Here is a 26,369-nt window from a genome sequence, read left to right as displayed (position 1 = left end):
GTTTACTGTAAGGTCCTGTTTATAATTTGGTTTAGCAGTGTACCAAAGCACATGTAAATATAAATGAATTGTTGATTAAAATAATGACATCACTTTTAAGGTTATCTGTAAGATAGGCTGAGGTAGCTTCAGCTGTTGCCTAAACTTTTTCAGGTTCAAATGTCGCAAATCAGAGTCTGTTTTACATATGGTATTTGTGTCATTGCAAAAGCCTCTTCACATTTGTCTAACATCTCTCTTGTGAATACTGGCAATCCGATTTTTTTTTTTCATGAGGGTCTGCAAATGTGGCTCTAAAGAGTGTCCCCACTAACTTCTATAACTTACTAATTAACATAAATGGAGATGCTTTACTGAATAACCTTTGTCAGTATTGTACAATAAATGCACTCAGTCAGTGTTTCCTTTTCTCTACTGTGTGCAGAATTGAATATAAACAATTTAGATTTTAGTTGTATTTCAGTTGTACTCTACAGTGTCTCCTCTGGGTAAAAGTATTTAATAAATAATGATCAATCATCAAGTGTGCTGAACAGCAAATAAGTAATGACACCCTTGTGGTCGGCCTATTGAAACTGCAGCTTTGACTGACTCCATATTGCATATTTGATTTCCCTCCTAAATTCTATTTAGAATTTCATTACCTTTAATAAGAATGAAGTGATATCATGCTAGATTTTATTCCCTTTCTAAAACAACTTCTTCAAATGTGCTGAAGTAAATCACTTGCCCAAACTTGGGAAAACAAAAGACACTGCATAGGCAGAGGCTTATTTTAGTAACTGGAACGTGTGCTTTGTCAGACTCATTCTGTTGTGCTGGGCTAGGCCGTCCCTAATTAAAGTGTTCTGCTCTGTAGAGCCCCATACTGGTCCTGAGCATGCAGAAGCTGTCTTATTCTTTCCATCCATCACATCTACTGTAATTACTTTTGTTTACAGTGGAGGAAACGGCAGCTGTCTGATTAGAAGTTATTGGGGAGATAACTCATAGGTAATTTAGAAAGAGCGCTTAGCTTCTCTTCTGGATGCAGATGAATCATCATATGAAGGGCGGGGACGATGTTGAGACGATCTTGGAGAATGACCCTGACAAACTACCACAGTGCTGTCAAATTTCCAAACCATTTTCCTCTGGAGTTGTACCTTGTTGTGTTCTTCCAGTAGTAGTCATGATGGCTTCTCTTTTCCTGAGGCAGGAATAAAATCTTTGCAAAGTGCAATTAGTAGTGCTCACTCATGGGTTTTTTTTCCCCTCACAGAGTGAAAGGATGTTTTTTTATATTGTTTTGAGGGGCAATCTTAGCTCTAAGAATTTTATGATTTTACTGAGATAGAAATGATGGAGGATAACAATAATCAGTTTAAACTGTGAATTAAATGCATATCAACAAACAAAACACCCAGCACGGTGCAGCATTTGTTTTTAGTATGGAATGCCACTTGCTCTTTTTGAAATATGCACTGCATGGGTATATATTACAACAGATTTATCAGAAAAACATACCTTTGGGTCAACAGACACTGAGATTTCCATTACTGATATCGAAAATCAATGTGCAGTATCAAAATGGAAAATTGATACTGTAATATCTACTTCCAATACGGGAAAAACGATACTGCAACAGCAGTATCTTATTGGATTTTTTTTTTTTTTTTTTTAGATCCTGCTGCAATTTTAGAAAATGCCAAATACCTCCAATAGATATTTTTGCAGCTTTCACTCGTGCATTACATATATCAGATAGATGATGATGATTAAAAAAAACCAAACAAAAAACATGAAGTGCGGATGATCTGGCATGAATTATCAGTGATGTAACCTGGAGTCAGCAAATGTTTTTTCAGCATCATACATTCTCTCCCAGGTAACCCAGACGAGAATCATCCTACCCCAACTTACATCCCAGTAACAGTTGTTCACAGATGTGCCCCCTTGATCCATAGCCATCTAGTAGCTTTCTCTGCAGCTTCAGTACATGATTTAATGACCCTCCTTTTATCTTGACCAGTGATGCCTATAGAATCACCTTACAGAGCAAATGTGCAAATGCTTGACAGCCCATTGCCACATTCTTGCAGGGGTTCACCACCGTTTCCTTAACAATGCATCAACAAGTTCCTGACACATTTTCTGGGGTAGTGTTAATTCCATTCTTTGGTGGATTCAGATACAATGATCATAACTGGATTAACTTCAGCTGCTTCCCTAGGGTCACTGCACTGAGGACCTAATCTTGAAACAAATGATAACAACTGTCTCTAAGGCCTTCTGGGCAGCTGCTCAGAAGGGGTTCTGAGGAGCTCTTTCCAAAGCCGATGGGAGGAAGGTGTCTCACTCCTGCCCCAGACTGATTGGTCTGGAGGATTTGGTAGTGCATCATATACATGCTGGATCAGGAAACTTATACAGCAGTAGTTGGATGTTAGAACATGAGATTTTCTGCTGCACCTTTCCATCTTGTCCAAGCTCATTGTTGTCCCACCCCGATCATCTTGTTTGTTTGACCTTTATCTATGCTGAGTCACTCTTTGCCCTGAAAAAGTTGTCACTGGTTTTTGCCCATAGGTACTTCTGGTTTTAGTGAAGTAGCACATTACAATGGACCCCACCTAAACCTTCTGTCTCAGCCATGACTCTGCCACCTCCAGAGATTTGCTTGTGTTCCACTTCCTGCCTGTTTAAATGTGGATACCCGTGGTTGCCATTTTTAGGTTTCTGGGTTCCCTGCACTATAAGGCTTCCTACATCTGTGACACCATGAACTCTGTGGTAAAGCCACTAAAACCTTCAAGATGTAGATGCTGATCTTGCTCTCCACAAAGACTGTGGTAATGAGCACCTCAAACACTTACAGAGGCCACAAGATCTAGGGTAGTATGAAGTGCTGGTAAATTCAGGTCTTGAATCTCCTGGGAAGGTCTGATTTGTCCGTCTTGGTGAACCAGGCCTCAAGTTATTCTTCAACTTAACTTAAACTTACCCTAGCCCAGGTTATGAGCTTCACTAGTCCTTGAAGGATCCATCTGCTGCTTGGGATTGATCTGATGAACATAAGGTAGGCCATGACAGCCTTCATGGCCTACCTTGAGAGAAAGAGAGTTGCAGTCTGCATTGATGCCCTTTTCAAACTGATGGTAGTCTGATGTCCCTGACCCAGCAGTGACTGTTTGTCTGAAGTTGTTATAATAATCAAGGATGAGGTTTTTGATTTCACTGGGAATATGGTGTCAGTGTGGAGCTAGCTCAAGACGTTTGCAGGGTATGGATCTATACGGGTTTGCCAGATACAGCCACAATACAGTTAAGTCCCCTTTTCCTTTGCATGCCACCCGACAACTCCCGTACTATTTTTAACAGAGAAGAGACTGAGCCTGACTCTGTTGTTATAGGATACTTTTGAATGCACAGTTCTTGATGTACCATGGGTGCTGTATGACCAACAATATCAGGTACAACCAAAAACATTTTTCCTCAGTGGCAAATATACTGCAATTATTAATTTTCAGCCTCTAATAACTAATGATTAACAAATATGGATCTTTAGTCATACTGCATCTTGGGATTGACTGTTGTCCTTGAGAACTGGCTAGGTTCGCCCAGTTAATAGCTATAACTGGACTATCGGCACAGCTAACATTGCTTTCACAGTGATTTAATCCGATATGCTAATCAGGCATCAATATAGCTAGGACAAACACTTATATGTTAACAAGGGATATAACATTCATACTAAAAGCAGGCAAATGTGTATATTACACAAGGGGTTATGTATGATCATAACATACTTGCACTTTGTTTATTGCTCTTTTTATCTGTTGTGCCAGGAGTGCTCTGTTGATCAATGGGACCAGAAAATAAAAAGAACTGTCTGAAGAAGGCTTCTGATAAACTATTGTGTTCTATACATCACATGAGTATTTTCACTTCTTTGTACTGCCTCAGTTTAGTCCTTGTTTGGACCATTAATTTGTTGTTCACTGCCTCTTCATGTATAAATATTATAGCTCAAAACCAGTTTCAATGAACTTGCTGTTGTACAGCAGATCCCCTCCCTTGCCAAAGTGTTAGATTAATTACTTTGCTTTAATGGGCCCCACTACTGGGTACTAGTAATTAAAAGATAATGATTGGTCCCTTTGAATGTTACAAATAAAGATGCACGAACTCATTTGTGTTATTCAGGTTGTTCAATAAAAGATTAAGCTCAGTGTGGGGAAGTGGAAGCTGTGGTGGGGGTGTTGGAGCTACTTGCTATTTCAGCCAAATTATCCAAGCCTTCCTCTGTTGTCTTTGCTCTCAGGAATCCACATCTGATAAACTTTGGATTGTCACACTTGATAAGAATAATGAATGAACACTGCTGTTCATTGGCATTCATTTTCATGACCCGCTATGCTTTAAATAGCTGGAGGAAAATAAAAGTGAGGTCATTTGACTTTTATATTGGGCACTGTATCTCTTTCCTCTACTTTTTTTTATTGGAAGTTGACAGCTGTGTTTGGTCATGAAAATTAGTTCAGTTTCCCTCAGGAGGATTGTTAAAACTCCTCATGACCCTGCTTTAAATATGAAAGTGTGGCATATCACAGTGAAGCCACTACATGTTTTTTTCATTCATGTTTTATTTGCTTATAAATGAAAGCTGGCAGTTTGAGCTACACAACAACAATTGGCGGACTAAACATAAGGATCATATGGAGCATGTTTCTATACACAAAAAAGGTGTGGCATACTCTACTCCTTAAAGAAGTAACCAGAATGAATTTAAGGTGTTTGGATAGATGTTTTAATGCCATCACTTTATTCTTCTGTTATAATCTCTTATATACCTGGATGTTTTTTCTTTGAATTGAAAAGAAGACTTTTGTGTGAGGTCACATTTAGGGTTGTTTTTACATCAATACTGCAAAGTTGAAAATCCACCAATCCCGTGACAGCTCTTTGCAAGGTTGACATTTTCTATGCATGGTCTAAACTGATATACTGTAGTTTTGATGTGTAATGTTTTTTATAGACATATAGACCCTGCTTTGAAGGCATCATTTAGCTCAGTTCTCAGATTCTGCTCAGCTGCTCAGGGGAACCCTAGATGTTGAGGATCCATCCATCCATCCATCCTCTTCTGCTAATCAGGTTGCAGGAGGGCTGGAGCCTATCCCAGCTACCATAGGGTGAGAGGCAGGATACACTCTGGACAATGTACCATTCTAATGGAGGGCTAAGACAGAGAGATGGACAACCATTCACACTCACTTTCACACTCATGGGCAATCTAGAATCACCAGTTAACCTAACCCCACTTATTGTATGCCTCTGGATATTGGGAGAAAGCAGGAGTACTCAGTGTGAAGTTGGCATAAAGCAACAAAATACATAAAAATATATACATTTCCCACTGAGGCCCAAACTTCAAGACAGACTCTTTGTGAAAGTTATGAAATCCCCCAAAGTCAAAGGCAACTGGGAAATCTTCAGTAAGCATACACTTAATTTGTGATCAGTCAACATGGCTCTCAACGTGTCTCAGGGGCTCATTTTATTTTGAATCAAACATCCCTGTCATTGTCTTGATTAACTAGAGGAGAAACTGTTTGTCAAGTAGCTGCTTTATGAAAAAAAGAAGAAGAAAAAATCGTGCTTAAGAATGGAACTTTCTATCTCAGTTTCACGGCCTTTGTTGCATTTACAAACCAGTTAGTATGATGAACTGTGCTTTGGTTGATACAGTGCATTTTCTTCCACTGCTCAGTCATTTATTGTCCAGCACAAAATATGGTGGCTAAATGAGACAGATTTAAGAGTATAGATGTAAAGGAAACATCTAAATGTGTTTTTACTCTATGTGGTCATATATTACTGTAGTATAAGAAATACTTTCTGCAATCCTTATGGGAAGCTTTAGGGTATGTATTTACTGGAAACAGACATGCCTGAGACTGGTACTGATTTAACTTTTGCACAAAAAAACAAAACAAAACAACTTTTTAATAACTGTGTGTGTGCTGGAGGGTGGGGGGGGGGCCTCATTTTTCCTCTGAGCAAGTCTAGCACATTAGCTCGACACTTTTTCCTTCAATTATATCTATATTAAGCCTGACTAAATCCAGATTTAATGCCAGAAGTCTTCTTTTGTCATCTAGAATGATAACTGAAGTTATATATCATGCATCAGCAGAACTATGTGGATTTCATTTGCGAGTTTTCCTCAAGTCCTAAAAGCAGCATATTTTTATTTTATTTTATTTTTACCATAAATGATAAATAGGTTAAAGGCATCAAATTTGACGTCAAGAAGTGCATCTGTTAAAGGAAATGACATTTGATTTTCATAATTCTTAATACAACACATATAATGCTCAGTACTTTAAACAGGAAATGTAATTTCTTGCCCACAGAGTTCATGTATTACTCCCACTAGCCAACTGCAACAAGCCACAGACAGATGGCTAGATTTGCCATTTGTGAGTAGTGTGCATTATGTGACTTTGAATTTTTGGTAATTGAACATCAGATTTTAAAAAAGAGACCAAAGGACTGCTCACGACTGATTGGGCAACGATCCACTATCAGGTGCCACAAAAATTGAGACGCAATGGAAGGACTCACAAACAAAACAAGTAATTAATGCCTGCACCTGAAAGGCACCGTGTTATACGTAGACTAGCACACTTGTACTTGCATCTCAGCAGGAGAAGAGACATGAGGCAATGGAAAAGCACTGCTGCGTTCAGTCCTTCTTCCTACTGTTTGTCATCACCGGACACACTGGGAGCGTGAAAGAAATGCTTCCCAGCCATATGACAGCATGTACCTCTGTGATGTCGAAATATGCTCATTAATTTTTTCGCGCTGTCATATCTGACCAAATAATTTTTTTCCTTTTATCTAAACTTGCATGTTTACAGCCAAAGTTAGGATCCTATTTTTACATGTTATTTATATTATTAATTTGTGAGTTCCATATTTTTGTGATGAATACAAATGTGCAGTAACACTGATTGGTTTCTTGAGTGAGTACCACTCAAAGCCAACAAGTGTTCCTTGTTTGCCTTTAAATATTCATTAATGCTCTTAAATTTACAACACCATGTGAAAGAACACACAGATAACTAAAAACTTCAGCAACTTTTAAGGGTTTCAGCTCTTTTTAAAACAACATTCCAGCCAGTAGCTGAAGTGGTGAAAAAATACATGTGTATGAAACTAAATACTGAAGCAACCTGTTTATTTTTAAGTTCTTTATGAAATGTGTTTTTGCTGCTTCTACCTGGGTGTTTTTTTTAAATGAATCAATGAAGAAGCATTAGTAAATGAACATATCATTTGAGACACTTAGAATAACCAAAGTTTACAAAAGAGAGTTCATATTCTACTTAACATTTAAAAGGAATGACAGTTGATGGGCTCACATCAACTGACCAGGAAAGTGTTTTAATAAGGTCAGCATTGATGCATTTTCCCATAGAGTTCTATAGGATAGGAAGCCTGTTTGCACACACTGGGGTTGCCTCCTGGTGGCCACTAAAAAGCATGCAGATATGAGGTTGATTTGGCTTCTCCTTTCAGACTAGTCTGAAAGGTGAAAGGTTAGCACGGGTTAGCACAAAAAGACAGATTTGTGCTTGGTCTATTTGTTTCTTTCTTGTAACAATGCTTCTTGGCAATACATCTTATACCCTTGCAAAGCCTTTTTATGTCCTCTTACTTTTCTCTAGATTTTTCGTGTTTTCTCCTCTCGGCATGAAGCCCCGAAAAAGAAATGAAGTTCCTCTGATGACCACTTGAGGCTGTCTCTAAAAGCGAGTCAGTCTCAGCAGATTCATGTGTTAAAATTCTCAGTTTTTGAAAGCGTACTTTTACAGACTAGTAAAAAAAAATTGGGCGTCTTAATTATTATTTTATTTTTTCAAATAAAAATACATCGTGACGTGGCAACTTTCCTTACATCTGCTGTTGAAGCCAGTCTTGTCTGATACGGCTCACCTCGCTAGTTTGACTTTTGTGGCGTTTTTGGAGGATTTTAATGAAATCGTCTGACATTAAGCCTACGTTCACACTGCAGGCGAAAGCGCATCAAATCCGACTTTTTTGACCCTATGCGACCCATATCCGATCATGGTATGACAGTGCGAACGGCACAAACGATATTTTCAAATCCGATTAATTCACTTTCGTATGTGGTACTGAATCCGATACATATCCGATGTTTCAGAAAGCGACTGCTGTTTGAACGGTCATGTCGCATTAAATCCGTCTTTTACGTCACTGAGACAAGACGCCAATTATCAGCGCCGGAGAAGACATCGTGAACGCCTCCTGGCCATCCAGTGTAGATGTCAGTGAAACTGTTGGGAAGACAACGTGAACATTTTATTTGTACTGTATAATCTGCAGATTCTGACAGAAATCTGCAACTAGCCTTTGAAGCACCGCTCCTCTAAAACAGCAATAAGGATAATTATTAAGTTATTTACATTATTATGTAAATAACTTAAAACAAAAACTGGGAAACGTAAAGTCCGAAGTCTTTATATTAAGGGCCATCAGTCAAACAATACTGTTTGCTCTGGGTCTAAACAGAGCGCGTTGTGTGTGACGTCTTCTTTTGCGCATGCGGGCCGCTTTAAGCGTTTAGACTAGAGCACGTTTGCTGTCGCATTTTATTTGTAGTGTGAACAAGCAGACAAAAAAATCGGATTTGATCAAAAAATCGGAATTGAGCATTAAGACCTGCAGTGTGAACGTAGCCTGGCTTTCTGTATGTTACAGCCTGACGAAGAAGCGAGAGGTGAGCTTTCAGCTGTCTAATTATGTATCTCGGTGCACCTGTGCATTTATCGCTGCAGCTTGCTAAGCAAATTAGCTAGCACGCACGAGCAGCACCCTGTAAAATATAATTAATCCTAGCTAAAAAGAGAACTAGATTATTAAATTAATAAAGTAAACACTAAAATTATACTTAGCTAGCATTAGTGTATTGAAGAGCTTTTTTGTATATCACTTGCCAGTAGATGATGGTCCAGAATGACGCCAGAGGTCAAAAACAGTAAACTAACCCATAAAAGGGACACTTGTCAATTTTTTTTCTTTTTGTTTGTATTTGAAACCATTTAAGACAGTGTTCTTGCAACTTTTTGGTTAAGTAAAATCCATATTCTTCTACATTATTTTTGAATTTTTGTAAACAGGAAATGCGCACAGGATGTGGGATCTCATTCTGTAAGACTTTTCTGAGGTTTGGTTCAGTCTGGTCAGGTAGGCACTTATTTCTTGCATCTTTCTGTGAATATTGTGTCTGAGAAATTGATTGATTTTCTGACACTATTGTGTATATTTTGTACCACGATAACCATATCTGTTGTAATGTGTGCATCAATCAGACTCGTGATGGATGGTAGACAAACACATTTTTGAAAGATCCTGTTTTTAGTGTGACAGATACAAGATTGCCAACCATTAGCCAAGATGGGATATTGCCATTGTACTTTTAATTCAAAGTCTTCTGAGATTTAAAAAAAAAAAAAGTGTTAGAAAAGTGGTTTTGAAAACACTGAACAGGTAATTGCAGATAGCACTCTCAAGTGCCTCCATAAATGGCTTTTGATTTCAACTCCAGGCAAACAGGAGCTTTCCATTAACAGCATTTGGCAAATCAACATCTTGAGGTATAATTATAAACATGTTTCCAAGAGAAAATGCTGTAATGGTGGCTAGACAGCATGTGTTGATAATTACATTGTGGATAATGGACAGAGGATAGTAGCACATTGCAGGCGGTGCTGGACCCAATGGGCCATGATAATTAACCAAAATCTTAATGACATCGGGAAAAATGATTCCTCCCCAGCTCGTATATGATAAATGTTTAATGTTTCATTACAATAATGATGGGAATGCAAAATGCCAAACCACTGAATGTCAAACTTTTGTCACTGTTGTCTTGTAATTAGAGAAAGCTCCAACTGTCTTAACAATTTCCCAGAGCAGCCTCAGCCAGCATTTAGCGCACTCATGAATACGTGGTGACAGGGAAGGGAATTGTATGGAGAGCATAGCCAGTTGCAGAGTCTAACAGTAATTTAGCGTTTGTGTCCACTGTGTGAATCTTAATCCTTTTGACAATTAAACAGTTAAAAATAATAGATCTTTTTACAGCATGCTCTCCTTTGTGTATATATGTTTCTTGTCATCTGCAACTTAGTCTGCTGGAAAGATAGAACTTTGTCTATTGTAGTATATTGTAGAAGTGACAAAGTGAACCACAGTTGTTTTGTAGAAATGCATTAGTCAGGTTATTTTGACCATCCCGCCTCTCTGTAAGATTGCTCTACACAGTCGAGAAATCCCTGTTCAATTTCCGAGCTGGCTGTTTTAACCCACATAGACTCCAGTGGGAGATGTGATCAATACACTGTACTTGACTATCATTATCAAGACTTATATCTCCTTCAGTTCAGGGCTCATTAAATCAGAGGACCACATTTTTCTGCCCGGTGTCTCACCAAGGCTCTTGAGTCACATTAAGGTCTGATTTACGCGTCTTTAATGATGGGCCACTCTTAATTAGCTGGTGGCACAAAAACGCAGCCGCTTCTGAAAAGGATGACCATCTAAGGCTCTGGAAGATGTTTGCTTCAGGCCACACTCAATCTGTCATCCGTATCAAATCGTGCTCACTTTGCAAAAACAGCTTCCACTGGTGACTGTGGCCATACCTCATATGTTGAGAGATGCCAGAGGCAATAATGAATCCTTGCTGAGATTCCTCCTTCCCTTGCATCAATTCAGAGTGCCAGTTATGCAAGGCTTTTGGTCTGCAGCAAGGTCTCTAACTTCTCTTTCCTGAAGTATCTGCTGTCAGACAGAGGACACTGATGAGTTCTTCGCTCCTTGTTTTGGTCACAATCCATTGGCTCCAGCCTGAGAGGCTTTCTATATCATTAGCAAAAAAATAATTTAGTTAGTTTAATGGAGTGACTTAGACTAACAAGTTGTTGCAACAAGAGTACCCTGAAGTGACTTGAGATATATTACCACAGTAGTAGTGGTTGCTCATTAGCTCCTTGCAGTGTTATTGCAGTTTGGCTCATGAGAAACCTGCATAATATTCATGCACGGCTGTAAAAGAGAGACGGCTGATAAATTGCATAATAACCAGATTAGCAATATGTCACACTAAGCCTCTGGCAAACAGCAAGGGAATTGGGAAGATTCTACCCTTCCTGTGAGATGAGAAAGATATAAATAGAAACCTTGAAGCACAATTTGTCAAGTTACATGAGCAGAAATGCATTCCCCTTTCTGCACCACCCAAAATATGTACGCACCCTTTGAAGCAGATTTCATCAAGTCGTAATGAAAATGTTGATGTATCTGTGAAAGCATTGACAAATATCTTGTTAAAGGTCACATTCATTTCATAACCTTTATTTTGTGATCCTTGGCACATTGGGTGACTTGAAACAATCTTTTATAAGATGAAATAAACTCTGGTCATTGTAGTGTGATAATGTGTTCCATTAGGCCAAATTATCTGTGGCTGTTCAAAATGATAATTCTGCCTGTTTGGAAGCCTAGAAGTGGAATTGTATTGTGCAATTTAGTCAAGGTTGATGGCCAGGCACTTTGTTCCCAATGAAGTTCCAATTGTCACAGAATCTGATGTAAGGCTTCCAAAATGACTTTGTCTTTTTTTTTTAATCTAAGAAGGGAGTACACGAATAAAAGAACATTTCACTCTTTGAAACGCTTCATTCTCCAAAACACAATGAAAACAGTACATTGCAAAGCGACTAGAGCAATTCTGAAGCACTGTGGAAAAAGGGCAGATGGCAGTCTGTAACTGTAGATCTAGTCTCTGTTTGCTTTGTAGTCTCTTTATGAAGCTCATTTATTAAATGAGCTTCATTCATTCTTTTAAAGACCAAGTTAGACCTTCCCTTCCTTTACATTTCACCCTCACAAACTTGGCCACAACACTTTTCTCCCACTTTTTAATTATATGTAGCTGTTTTCTGGTGCACCATCAGACTCTGCAATTCACCTGTTTACTTTCTGTCATAGTACTATTAAATATTTGCGGGTCCTCTCCCTAGTGGAAGTGGTTTTTAGAAGGCAACAAATGAAAAACGTGTGTGTTCCAGTGACGTTGTGAACAAGTCAAGCCATGAATTTAGAACAGGATATGGGCTCGAGGGTAGCTGTTTGGAAAGTAATTACATCAAAGGCTGTTGAGGGAATATTTGCGACACAAAAATTGCTGCTGATGATAAGCAGGGCCCCACAAGGCAGTAGTTATGGACTCCTTGTGGCCAGTGCACTGTTGTGCTTTCTCTTACAAAATAATAATTTATCTTACAATGATGAGCCCACCTGTCTATAGTTACTATACTGAGGAGTGAAACTGTTGGGCTGCTTCTTGTGCCTCTTCTTGTACCCAGATGCATAAATTTGTCTGTGTGGGTTGTGAGGGTTTTTATTTATTTATTTTTTTAAGAATGGCAGCACTGATATATTATACAGTGTATGTGTTACATATGTTTCTTCATATCATCTGGCAGAACAAAAGGCAGAAAAGATTGTTGGGCTAAATGAAAAATGTTGTCAATGTTTTAAGAGTAGTGTTGTTCTGATTCTGGTGTTATACCCTTAGCACTATCTGCTTTATGTTCCAGTTTGCATCATTGTAGCTGGTGGTGGAGAGCCATGCGGTGTCTAAATTGTATGTAAGTTGGACACTGAAATGATAAAAAAAACAACCAATTAATGAATAAATATATATCAGATTTTTTTTTCAAACTCCTTAAAAATGGCTTTTGGCCATGAAAATCCAGTATCACTGATTATTTTAATCAGGATTTTGTTCTTATCTTTGAATAAAACTCTAATGTTCTGCTTGATTACTATCTCAGGAGATTTCTGGATTCTTATTCCTCACTTAATGTTATTGTTGTCAGTTGAGATGATGTAAGCTGTATGATGTTGTTGCGTCCTCCTCGTCGATGTTGCTGTATTACTGGATTAGTTGTTAGACGTTCATGACCTCTTTCTGTACATTTACTGACTGGGTTTCGCCTTTAATAGTTGAGGTGTGTGTGTGTGTCTGCTTCTGTAATGTGCAGTAACACCCCCCAAGCATTAGAGCTTGTCAGACGGTGCTGACCTACATAGTCACTGTTGAGTCATGGATGCAGAGGTTGGTTTTGACAACCTTGCATAGTTTTGGTTGGCAAGAAATTGTTGCCCATTCTGGGTGGCCGTCAGTGTGCTGTGTAAGGGAGTAATGAAATCTGTTAAACTTGTTACAGAGGCAGTCAGAAATTACATCATCATCATTTCCATCATCCTTTGTTTGCCCACACATATTATATAAGCCATTATGAGTTCAGACAGAACAGAGTTAGCAGTGAGTGATGACAATCAAAAGATTTTAGCTAAGACAAACAACTGTTCATTTAGTATGCAAGTTATATTTATTATATTGCAATCGTTTGCAATTCCACTGCACCCCTTCAAGTTTCAATGATAGGAAATATAATATTCTCTGTTGTTTGGTGGGATATAGGAAGTCCTAAAGCACAAACACTGCAAAACTATAATATAAATGACCATCACTGCAAATATTTCCTTTTATTTATAAACTCTATAGGCAACGTTGAGTAGTAGCATATCTGCAATATTGTTATCTGTGAGTACAAGACATTGTTCTCTTGATCGTACTTGGGTAATTATAACTGAGTGAAATAATGCCAGTGTTGCAAATTCTTTAAAATTGAAATAGAGTCAGGCAAAGAATTTACAGTACATGGTTCCAGAAACTGAAAAACATCTGGCATAAACTCATTTGCAAAATTTAAAATCTGATTTTCATTAACCAGAGAATATGTGTGGAATTTTGTTTCAGGGAAATTGGTGTGAGAGCTTAAAGGGGGCTCAGTGTGCATTGATCCTTTACGTTATCTGAGAGACTGTGATTTTGGAGTACAAACTACCTAGAATAGCCCAACAGTTTGATGTACAGCACAGTACAGAAGGTCATCTTGTTATTCTACCAGAACTTGTTGCAGAGTTGAAAGTTTTAATTGAGGCTACTTTCTTTGTGAGTTGAGATTGGAAAACTTGAAGCACAAACCTCAAATTAGACCGTGCAGATGGATCACATATATTATTCCTGCTTTAACCAACTTAAATGAACGACCCCTAATACATCTCCTGGGAAATGGCGAAGAACAGATTATCAGTATCCCTGCCTGGGACACCTGAGGCCCAATGTGAAATCATATCTACGAAAACACACAGGTGTGGTTCATCTTGTGTAAGGAGACAGTTCTTGATTGGTATAGATTACATATTGCTTAATGCGTATCAGAATAGTGAAAGTGTATGTTTTTGAGGCATTTAAGTATAAGACAGTCAGTCAGTGCTATTTAGGTGGCCATTAAAGCATGGTAATATTCTTTAAATGCTACGTGTGTATGTGTTCCTGTGTAGCTATCTTTGTGAGGACCGAAATTGCATTCTACTATACTTGTGAGAATCAACAGTCACTCACCGGTCCTCACAAGTTTGAAGGCATTTTTGAGGCTCAAAATGTGGTTTTAGAGTCAGGCTGACAATTAGGTTATGGCTAGGTTTAGAGTAAGGGTTAGGGTTAGGCATTCATTTTTGATGGTTAGGATAAGGGGCTAGGGAAAGCATTATGTCAATGAAGGTCCTCACTAAGATAGCTGAATGAGTGTGTGTGCGTGTGTGCGCGCCAGTACCTCCAGTAGCTGTACAAAAATTGAGCCTGTTATGCTTCCATAAATAATTTCTTATTTACAGTAACATCTGATTTTAGTATTAGTAGTATTTTGATTAAAAAACTGAGGTTTGGCCACATCATCCTTTATGGTGAACTGACTCTCATAAACACGCACACACACATAGCTAAATATATGTGTGTATATATATATATATATATGTGTGCATCTTCTTTAATCTAGTTACTACAGTATATCTATGCTGTGTTTTATTGATGTATTTGATTTACTGCTTAAACTCTTGATTGAACTTAATGTTAACAAGACATCTGACAGTCTCTAGATTTCACTGAAAAGAGCAGCTGGCATTTTTTTTTCCAGCTTCTATCTACAGATTTTAATTTCTGAGGAGAGTGATGCATGTTGGTCACATGTGAGTCTAATCTTAAATCATGGACAGAAAAGTTGTGAAAATTTTTAGAAAATGGTTTGTTCATTTTTAAGAAAAGAAAAATGATGAGAAAGATTAAAGAATTATTATTTTAGTACTTTTGAAACAAATTTTAATTTCACAGTCAGTGAGCATTTGGATAATGGCAAAACAGATATGAATTACAATTATATTTTATTCTGACGGAAAGAAATTAAATGTGCTTTCTTATTTTAAAAAAGTTCATTTATTGTTGTTTGGAATTTATTTATTGTTTTGTGTGCGTGCGTGTGCACCAGAGTACATGTGTATGTGGGAGTAGAAATGGGATCGGTGTACAGAAGCAGATGTTTTCTCAGGGGGTGTGTGGCACTCTCAGCAGTGTTTGGAATGGGATACACGCTGTGCTCACTGTAATTGGTGCATGTGTTAAAGCCAAACCTTCCTAAGGTCCCTTGTGAAGTTTGTTATCCTGCTTCCCCACCTTCTTCCCAGTGGATTGGAATCCAGGTCGTTGCACTGCAGACACTGAAACTTGCACATACTGGCTGAAGGAAAAACAAGAAGGCAGATTATACTGAAAGGCACTGACATTCCCAAAGCAGTTGTTTGTTTTGAATTCACCATATATCTTCTCTATGTGCTGATCGCATCACTGTTGGATTATTTTTTTTAAACCATTATTTAAATGATCTAGTAACAGTTTCATGAACAATTTATATACTGAAGTGTTTCTGTTCTCCTCTCCTTCATCTTTCTTTTGATTAGCTGCAACTATCTCTTCCTGACCCAATCTTGCCCCTCTCTGCTGCCACAGCAGCACTGGTTGATGCCTGACAATGTCTGAAACAGTTTAATTGGATAGATAATCATTCTGACCAGACTATTCAGCTTTCCCATGCGGGTTTTCTTAAGTTTTTAGGTACCGTGTAAGTGAAAAAGATTAAGCTTTTTACATGATAAGCTGTGTTTTTGAAATGATCCCACACTTTTTGAGTTTGTTCTCGTTATAATTACTTGCCTATTATCAAATGATACCAGGACCTGCTGTGTCTGTGAGTTTTGACTTTTTCTTCTTTGGTCAATTGCTTTCAGAGTGGAACAATCCAGAGGTGTGGACTCGAGTCACATGACTTGGACTCGAGTCAGACTCGAGTCATTAATTTTATGACTTTAGGCTTGACTTGAAAAAATGTTCTAAGACTTGTGACTTGACTTGGACTTTTACACCAATGACTTGGGACTTGAATTGGACTTGAACCGGTTTACTTGAAAAGACTTGATATTTTACCCCAAATATAAAATTTAACATGCATATTATATAGAGATTGAAAATGTGACGTCATTCACGGGTAGAACCGCAAAGGATTCTGGGAACTCGTGGCAAGCGGTACTAGCGCACGCAGGCTTTCAATTAAAATCAGTCACACAGCGATAAAAAGAAACACAAAAATGTCAAGAAGCCGTTGTATTATTAACTGCAATAGCCGGTCGCATGACAGCCACGGGAAGCCGACGGGTAAAGAGATCGGTTGTTATCGGATTACGTCGTTGAAGAGAAATTGTTCGAGCCATGTTTCCGAAGTAACAAAGACGCGACTGGATTGCAGCCATTCTAAGACCAAATATAACGTCCCAGAACACTCCAGCTCACAGGTTAGTCTGCTCCAAGCATTTACACGAAGGTCAGTGTTTTTTAGTAGTTAATACGTCATTTTTCTTAACATAATTGGTGATATAGGTTACAAGTAAGTCTGGCGCTGAACAGAAATTGTCGCGCTATGCTCCTTTATTTATTGTGCATAAATAGTGAATTGTCCTGACACAATATTGTGTTTCGCTTCTGTTATTATGGTACATTGACAAAAACATATACTTTTATTCACAGGATAAAACAGGTTTTTTGTATCACTAATTGCCCAGTACGATTACAGCATACAATATTGTTGTCACTGCTACATTTCTGTGATGGGTACCAGAAATTATTTCCACTTCTAATTAATTACCATTGAGCTCAAAGGTCCTATTAATAAACGGTTAAGGAATGTGTATTTATGACGACAATTTGTGAGACTGGTAAACTTATGATACGTACGATGGTCTTTCGTTCTACACGGTGCATTTCAAGGTCCTGTACCCATCCGTCGGTAAACTGTACCTGGGCTTGTTGCAGTGACCTGAAGTTACTAAACTTCATGAGTGTATGCACTCACTCCAAGAACCGTATAATTATAAATATGCATATAAATATGCTAAGATGAGATAGTTGACTTCATCTAACTAGCAAATGTTGTCCAGGCTACGTTGGTGATGCAGTTTTTTTTTAATGTGTATGATATTTTTGTCATGCGATTTTAAAGCCAGTCCTACAAGCGCATCCAAGAATAACATGCAGCTTATCTCAGAACTGTCGGTGAAAATTATTCTTGGAGCTAGGTTTAATTGAGCTGCATTTTAAAGAGGTGCAATTTCACAATTTGTGTATATTTTCTAAGTTCACTATTTTGTTTAAAAGACTCGAAAGGACTTGAAATTCAAAGTTTCAGACTTGTGACTTGACTCGGACTTTTACACCAGTGACTTGAGACTCGACTCTGACTTGCCTGACATTACTTGAGACTTGACTTGAGACTTGAGGATAAAGACTTGAGACTTACTTGAGACTTGCAAAACAATGACTTGGTCCCACCTCTGGAACAATCAACCAAGGAGTCAGATTGACTTATGTTTGCATGGCTGTGACTACAACCCTACTTTCTACATCTGAAATATTTTCTCTTAGCAATTGCAGTTTGGACTCTGAGACCTTCACAATAGATTTTTACACCAGACTGCTGGCTTTCTAAACAATAATTATATGCACGATTATTTGAAAAATAAACTGCTTGTGCAACAGAAAAGTGAGTTTTTAGCAGTCATCACCTTTCCCTTAGCCATCCATAAATTTTGTGGATAAGCTGAGGCTGCAGTATATTTATTACTAAGTAGAGACTGTTGATAATATTGTCATAGTCTTATTTTTAACAAGCTTTGAATTTTTCTAATTATTGTGGTTCTCATCAGTATGCGTGTATGTCCCTTTCAGATGCCTTTAGATATTATATGATTTCACAAATGTGATGACTTTCTTTAGAATGAGAAATCATTTTGTTATTTTTAAAACAGATATTACAGTAGAGCAGTGGTTGGCACCGTCACTGCAAGAATGCCCTGTGTTCAAATCCACCTGCCGGCTGATGTCTTTCTATGTTGAATACTCTGTGGAAGTTCTTCCACAGTCCAAGGACATGGTTATTAGGATAACTGGTGATTCTAAATATGCCATAAGTGTTAACATTGATCAGTCTTTATGCTTTAGCCCTGCAATAGCCCTGGTGACCTGTCCAGGGTGTACCCTGCTTCTCACCCAATGACAGCTGGAATAGGCTGTCACCAGACAAGAGGCTATTTTCAGAGTATTGCCACTACTGATTAGGGATTCAGTCGATAAGATCCCTCTTACTTGTAAAAACTGAGGTTTTTGTCAGAGCCAAGATAAAATCCCCAATATCATAATAAAGTGTATGTGTAACTATTTTTGTTAGTTTCCTGCACTCAAATAATACACATTTTTGTTTATCGTGGCTAGAAATAAGTATCAAATGCTTTACTGTCAAATAACATAACAAAGACTCATTTAAAGGCTGCCTTTATTCTATGCACCCTTTCTGAGCCAGAGAAAAACACTGACTGCCAACGCTCCACTAATTTAGCTCCAAGCCATTGTTTTGCAGAGTACAACTGTCAGAAAATGTGTCAGCAATGATTTGATGTTAACTGATGAATTGATAATTTTAAAGTTTTAATATTCAAAGTTATTAATTCTCATAATGACTGTTTATAATACATGTGAACTGCTGTTCTTAACATAACAGTAACAACATTTCTGTAAGAATAATGAGTGGATAAAGGCTGGGTTTTATAAAGGGCACCAATGAACATTGATACAAAGAGTGCAATAACAAAAGACAAATGTTGGTTTTTTTTTTTTTGTTGTTTTTTTTTTTTTAAAGAGAGACCACAAAGTGAATATAAATGAAAAAAGGAAGCTATATCTGGAGGCCAACTGTAAATGTACAGCAATGTGATCTCATAAGTTTCTGAGAAATGGAAAATGATTTCAAGCATTTGTCTTGAAAAAACAGTTAGGAAAGCAGTACCGTGATTATATAAAGTGTGACATGAGACAAGCTGTGGAGGTCTTCTCATTTTGTTCTGGCAGTGTTAACGATCACCAAGAAATTTTTCCTAACAACTTCTGATATTCCATAGAAGAGTTATAATTTAATGCCCTTATTCCTAATGATTTTCAGTGAAGCTCTGGCAGGTGGCTGGTCGTGACACTTGCTCTGTGCTTGCCAGATTACAGACAGGATACACCCTGTAAATGGGAGAATATTTTCAGAAAGATGAAAAGAATTAATTTAAAACGGTGCCTTCAACTGAAACAATATGTCAAGTGAAAATTACCTTCAGGAAAGAAGATTACTGAGAAACATGGGCAAAATGTTATCCATCCATCGATCAATTCTGCGGAGGGGGGCTGGCTATCCCAGCTGTCTTATGCTACGTTCACACTGCAGGACTCAATGCTCAATTCCGATTTTTTTGTCTGCTCGTTCACACTACAAATAAAATGCGACAGCAAACGCGCTCTAGTGTGAACCCTCAAAGCGGCCCGCATGTGCAAAAGAAGACGTCACACACAACGCGCTCTGTTTAGACCCAGAGCAAACAGTATTGTTTGACTGATGGCCCTTAATATAAAGCCTTCGAACTTTACGTTTCCCAGTTTTTGTTTTAAGTTATTTTGTTATTTACATAATAATGTAAATAACCTAATAATTATCCTTATTGCTGTTTTAGAGGAGCGGTGCTTCAAAGGCTAGTTGCAGATTTCTGTCAGAATCTGCAGATTATACAGTACAAATAAAATGTACACGTTTCTCCAATGTTGTCTTCCCAACAGTTTCACTGACATCTACACTGGATGGCCAGGAAGCGTTCACGATGTCTTCTCGGGTGCTTCTCCGGCGCTGATAATTGGCGTCTGTCTTGTGTCAGTGACGTAAAAGACGGATTTAATGCGACATGACCGTTCAAACAGCAGTCGCTTTCTAAAATATCGGATATGTATCGGATTCAGTACCACATACGAAAGTGAGCCAGATCGGATTTGAAAATATCGGATTTGTGCCGTTCACACTGTCATACCATGATCGGATATGGGTCGCATAGGGTCAAAAAAGTCGGATTTGATGCGCTTTCGCCTGCAGTGTGAACGTAGCCTTAGTGCGAGAGGTGGGGTACACCCTGGACAGGTTGCCAGTCTGTCGCAGTAACACATAGAGACAGACAACCATTCGCAAGAACATGTAAACTCCAAAAATTTCTAATTTGTGTTGTACAGTTGTTTCATTTTTAACCTTAATTTATATTTTATTCCTTCCTAGTTAAATTTACCCTTTTTAATTTTTCATATTTATTTCCTATCTTATTCATAGCCTTTTCCTTTTTGTTTTCTTTAGGTCACAAGCAGTTGTCTAAGCATTTCACTACATATCGTACTGTGTGTAACTGTGTACATGACAAATAAAGTTTGAATTTGAATTTGAAACGAAAAATCCTGGCCTGATAATGGAATTGAACTCAGGACTGCTGTGAGGCAGCAGTGCTCAGCAAAATTATAAATTATTATAATTTTTTTTTTTACTATATAAAAATTGAGAGTTTAAAAAGGATCATCTATTACTTGTAGCCCATGTGAAACATTGTCTTGCTGTGGTTTTCAGTCATATCACACTGAACTACAGCAACTGTAAGTGTCTATTGTATCAAATAAATATTTCAAGCTTCAACATGATAAGGCCCTCTTCCTCTGTGTCGCCTCTCCAAGGCAGCTCTTTGATAACAGATTCCTCTCTGCTCAGAGACGTCATGATCTGTCTTTGACCCAAAAGCATCATCCAGATGCACTGCAGTTTCACACGCTGCGGACGGCTGTCATATGAAGTTCAAAAAAACACATCTGAAGCATGCAATATTTATTGCAATATCCACAGAGGGGCTTCCAAAGACACAACTGTTGCAAATAGCACTTACGCTTTCACAATAACCCTAAGCCATTTCTAACAGACGTTGTTATACCCAACTGAGTGCCCTTGTCTTACTGGTTTAAAGGGATAGAGCTACAATAGAAATATGACACATGTACTACCAAGCATCAACAAGAAAAGGAAAGTTTAAATCACAATTTGATAATGGATGGCTCTTTACTTATGAATCTGTGCCAATTTACTAGTGGTGTGACAAGTAACTGTTTCCTTCATAAGCCCTTGGCTAAAATTACTTGAAGATCAGCTTTTTAGTTTACACTAACCATTTCTGATTTAAAAAAAAAAAAAAAAAAACACAGCTGATTTTTGTGGAAGGGGAGAGAAGACAAAAAGGAGGGTCGTAAACAGGCAGGTAAAAATGTGTAAAGTAATGGTTAGAATGCAATAGCATGAATCCAAGGCTATTTTAGATAAATTTAGACAGGTAGCACATGTAATGAGGGGATAATGATTAGTGTGACTGGTGTGAAGAGACATCACTGGGATGTGATGTTGGAAAGATAAATAAAACAAGTAAAACTGTGTCTACACTGCTGTTTGAATGTGATTTAAATATTAATTAGGCACTTTTAGTCGACATTTGTCGTTGTAACTTGCTTTGATATAATGCTGATAAGGATTGAAGTGTCAGCAGTTGTTAAGTTCAAAGTATACCCTTGTTATCATGTCAGTTTAATTGTCATTTGCAGCCTGAACAGTGAATACAAGAGTTATAGCAATGGGCAACTAAAATTATAGAGTAAATTTAATTAACTGAGCAAGAGAGATATGATAAAGTAGATAAATAATTAAGGATCTGAATTTAAAAAAAAAAAAAATGAGAGTGATCTTAAATACATTTTTAGATGTTTTTACAACCTCATTGGGTATACAGAGATAAATCTCACCAAATCTTGCAAAGTCAAAGAAGCAATGGGTGGACTCTTGGAAGGGGTTTTGCCTTGGGACTCCATAGTTTTCCCGGAAAACTTGAATGCTCATTTGGGCAATGCTGTAGACGCCTGGTAACTGAGAGAAAAAACAGTGGTGTTTTGTTGGTTGACTTCTGTGCTAGACATAGGCTGACTTGAATCAAACCATGTTCAAGTACAAGGTGGCTCACGTGTACTTGTTACCAGACCACAAGTCAATAATTGATTTTATGGTATTATCTGAGTCGATTCTGTAATTCCTTGGACCCTCGATGGAAAATAGGAGCAGAGCTGTAGAGCTGCAACGATAGATATATCTTGATGGAAAATAAACTCTACAAGTCTTTGTTTTTCCCTTATAAGGAATATCTAGTATGGTGACGTTAAGTGCTAAGGTAGTTGATGTGTCTCAAATAAGCTCTAGATGCATAAAACAAAAAGACTGATGCTACAATAATTGGCACATCTCAGAACAATAGCTCCAGTGCTTTTTGTTTACTAATTATATGAATCGTAGAAGGACTATTACACAGCTGTCCTGAATTATTTTCATCTAGCTTTGTACTTTTTGTAGGGGGTGGGGGGGGGGGACATGGCACTGTGCCATAACTTCACCTTCAAGTGCTTAAACATCAGTTGGATGGCTTGCTTAAAACCAGCCTTCAGGAAATGTAGCTGTGGTTAAAAAAAAAAAAAGAAGAAGAAAAAAAGAACAGTTGCCATGGTGACGCAGTGGCAGATGGGTCAGGAGAGCTGGATTTTGGTTTCTATGGGCCACAAGACTTCAGATGGGGTGTGGAGTGGCTAGAGCTGTAATGAGTGTTGTTAGGTATGTTGACAAACCTGCTGATAGGCCTCAGTAAGGTAGGCGTGGGAACTGACTCTACAGCACCCTTTATCTCATTAATCTTTTGGAAAGAATATTTCAGAACAGGGACAAGGTTTGCATGGAGTCAGCGCTGATTCAACATACTTTTCATCATATGCAGATGGGTGTCTTTAATTGTTGCACCTAATTTCTAATGCGAAGAGGAATTGCATACGAAGATGTGCATTCAAATGAAATATTCAAGACTTGTAATGAAATATTCTGTCAGTTTGGAGTTTCTATCGGTGACTCTGCCAATAGAAATGCTTTCAAGAAGAGAGGCCGGCTGCTTTAATGAGCCTCTGGGCAACAACAGCCAGCCCTCTAAACTCTGCCTGTTTGTTTAGTGGCCTTTATTTTTTGTCTGCTGTGGACTTTCATAGCAGGATGATAGACCAGATATTGAATTAATAGGTTGTTGAAATTCTGTGTGTCCCTTTTCTGTCCTGACGGCATGCAGGAAGATCATCATCTTTTTTTTTTCTTTTTTTTTTTAAATACCAGATTCTCTGTCTTGATCTGTACTTCTGATATGCACAGTAGCAAAGATAATCATGTCTTGGGGGCATATAATGTATTGCATTTTATCTCTAAAACACATTTTCAATTAATAGGGAGATGGGAAATTGATACTCCATCAAATTTGATAAAAAAAAAAAAAAACAAGCAACAATGTTCTTCTGTTTTTTTTTAATCCACATTGCTTAATTAGAGACACACTGGATATATTAATTATGCCAAGAGGAAAGGAACTGGGATGTTAAATTAAATCACAATGCAATGGCTCATCTACAAAAAACAAGCACCCTTTTCAAGGTTTGAAATGTAATCACAAGAGTTCAAAGAGAAGTTGAATTCCAGTGGCCTTGATTGTATCTGGAGGTGAAACTGCAGAGAGGAAGAGCAGCTTTTTCTACTCTTGGGATATCCTTATCAATGTTGGCTATAAAACATTACCCGTTAAGAAACTACTTAAGTCCGCCTACTAAAAAAACACATAATAAAGAATTTATTCTACAAAGCAGATAAACTTTTGATATATTACGTAATCAAAACTCTTTGTTAAAAATCTATTGGTAGTATTTTACATTCCCTTTAGAACAATTACATTTAGTAAATTACCTTCTAATCACCAATTTTCTTGCATTGACCTTGATGAAAGTTGTTTTACTTTGCAAGTTCTTTGTTAAAATATGGACATTTTTTCAGTGCCACACAAGACAAATGATGTTGCCTCTAGCTTTGTCTTTTAAAAACTAAAATGAATAAAGAAATAAATAGAAAAAAATACGTAAATAATTACAGATTTAACTTGATATACAGTCTAGAATTTTTATTCAAGGACAGGAGACAATCTTCACTTGGTAAGGACAGGAATTACATAGCTGATAAGTGAACAGTTGCATATAAGATACAGGCTTGTATGTGGTAGTAGGTAAGGCATGAGACAGGTGAGACAACTTTCACAATGGTGTCTGTCTCTGTGTGGAGCTACAGTTGCTTCTGACAGTCTGCGTTGAAGATTTGTTGTTGCACACTGGCACACTGAACCAGAAGTGTTTATTCTGAACAATTCAAGCCTAGGATTTTTTATTTTTATTTTTGGCAAACATGGGTCAAAAAGTCAGCGAAAGAGACAAGGAAAAAGCCAATGCCCTGGATAATAAAGTAGATATAAATCTGCTGTGCAATATAAAGCGCCTTGAGGTGACTGTTGTTGTGATTTGGCGCTATATAAATAATATTGAATTGAATTGACAAGACGTACCTTTTGTGAACTATAATGAATTAATAAACCCTGAATGATTATTTAAAGCCACATGTTACGTAGTTCCTCTTTATTTGTTCTGCATTACATTAATTTTGAATTTCAACTGTGTTGAAATAAAAATTGATTAAAAAATGTGTATTAGACAATTACAGTGATGTTGTCTGCATTTGAGTCCAACCTAACCCTCTTTAAGGTCTGCTAAAAATTCTTGTATGAAGGAAAACCCCTGTGTCGAGTTGTGGAAAGCATAAAACCTGGCTTACAAGTTTGAGGCGATGGGTGATTAGGTCGGGCCACCTAAACATCAGTGAAAAGTTTTTCAAGTGTTTTGCTTAAAGTTCTCTGGTCTAATTTATCTAAGGACAAAGATGCAAACACGTACATGTTTGAATCTGTAATACAATAATATTATTTAAGCAACATAGGCCCTAATAAATCATTGCAGAAAAGAACCCGATCGTATATATAGTGTAATGTAATTGGCTTGTCTGCATGCACAGAATGAAATTAAGGTTACTTACATTGGCTGTTTAGTGATTACAGATGATTTATTGGGACTGTTTAATAAGTAAACTAAAACAATAACTAATGTACAGAACATCCTACTTTTTCATCCCAAGAACATTGAAAGTTATTACAGAGACTGTTTTTAAAAGCTGATGAAAGAAAAATGTTCAGCTGTAACACTCTTTCCTACTTCAGTATTAATTATAATTGTAATATTTTTTTCACTATTGGTCCATCTACAAAAGGTTTCTATGACATAGGAATAGCTCAGAGTATAAAAATCACTCATCAGTGTCACTGTGTCAGTGTATAGCATCGCTGGGATTTCATATGTTGCAATAGCTGTTTCACAGTGAGTGTATGTTTGCTATATTTATTTGTGGACTTAGAGCCTCCGTTGTGATTTCTCCTGTCTTTTAGCTTTAACTGCTCCTCTCCAATATTCAAGCCCTCCATCTTGGCCTTAATAGGATCAGTGATGTAACACATGTACCTTAGAATCCTGCGTTTCTGGAAAATTGATAGTTCTGAGGTGCAGTGTGTTCCATGATGCTTTTACCAGTTAACAAATATTTAATATGCCATTGTGAGGAGAGAAAATATATGAATAATGCATGGATCCAGACTACTGTGTTTTGCTAGCTAGATATTTAAAGTAGGACTTTAGTCAGTGCTTGAAATGATCAAACCTTTTCACTCAGCTGTGAGGGATACATCTCTTTGGAATGTGTGAAAATAGGTGTTTTATAACCGGCTTGTCAGCATTAATGTAAGGGCCTGTATGCACTAAAAATCCACTGAGTGGGGCCCAAATCTTGTCAATCAAATCTTGACTAAGAATTTTAGCTTTATGTCACCACTATTACTACTAGTATGCTTTGGGCCAATAGCATTACTGGTGGTCCTTTGGTCATGGTGTGTTCCTGCATAATTTCTGCATTGCAAAGGCAAATTTGAACACTGATAATGGAAACAAGATAATT

At 37.6% G+C, this 26,369-nt stretch overlaps 1 long non-coding RNA gene across 2 annotated transcripts in view; it reads left to right on the top strand.

Annotated features, from left to right (window-relative positions):
• Nucleotides 1-8,722: 8,722 nt before the first annotated feature.
• The window catches only part of LOC113025262 (uncharacterized), a 64,961-nt gene continuing 47,314 nt past the window's right edge, over nt 8,723-26,369 (top strand). The window contains exons 1-2 of one of the 2 annotated variants that reach the window (XR_003272778.1): nt 8,723-8,791; nt 9,192-9,258. This is a non-coding gene — a long non-coding RNA (uncharacterized LOC113025262). Of the gene's footprint in view, nt 9,259-26,369 lie in introns of both variants that reach the window. The other variant, XR_003272777.1, reaches the window with a different exon arrangement.

Source organism: Astatotilapia calliptera, chromosome 1 (assembly GCF_900246225.1).
Source record: "Astatotilapia calliptera chromosome 1, fAstCal1.2, whole genome shotgun sequence".
NCBI lineage: Eukaryota > Metazoa > Chordata > Actinopteri > Cichliformes > Cichlidae > Astatotilapia > Astatotilapia calliptera.
This window is presented reverse-complemented; position numbering and strand designations above follow the sequence as displayed.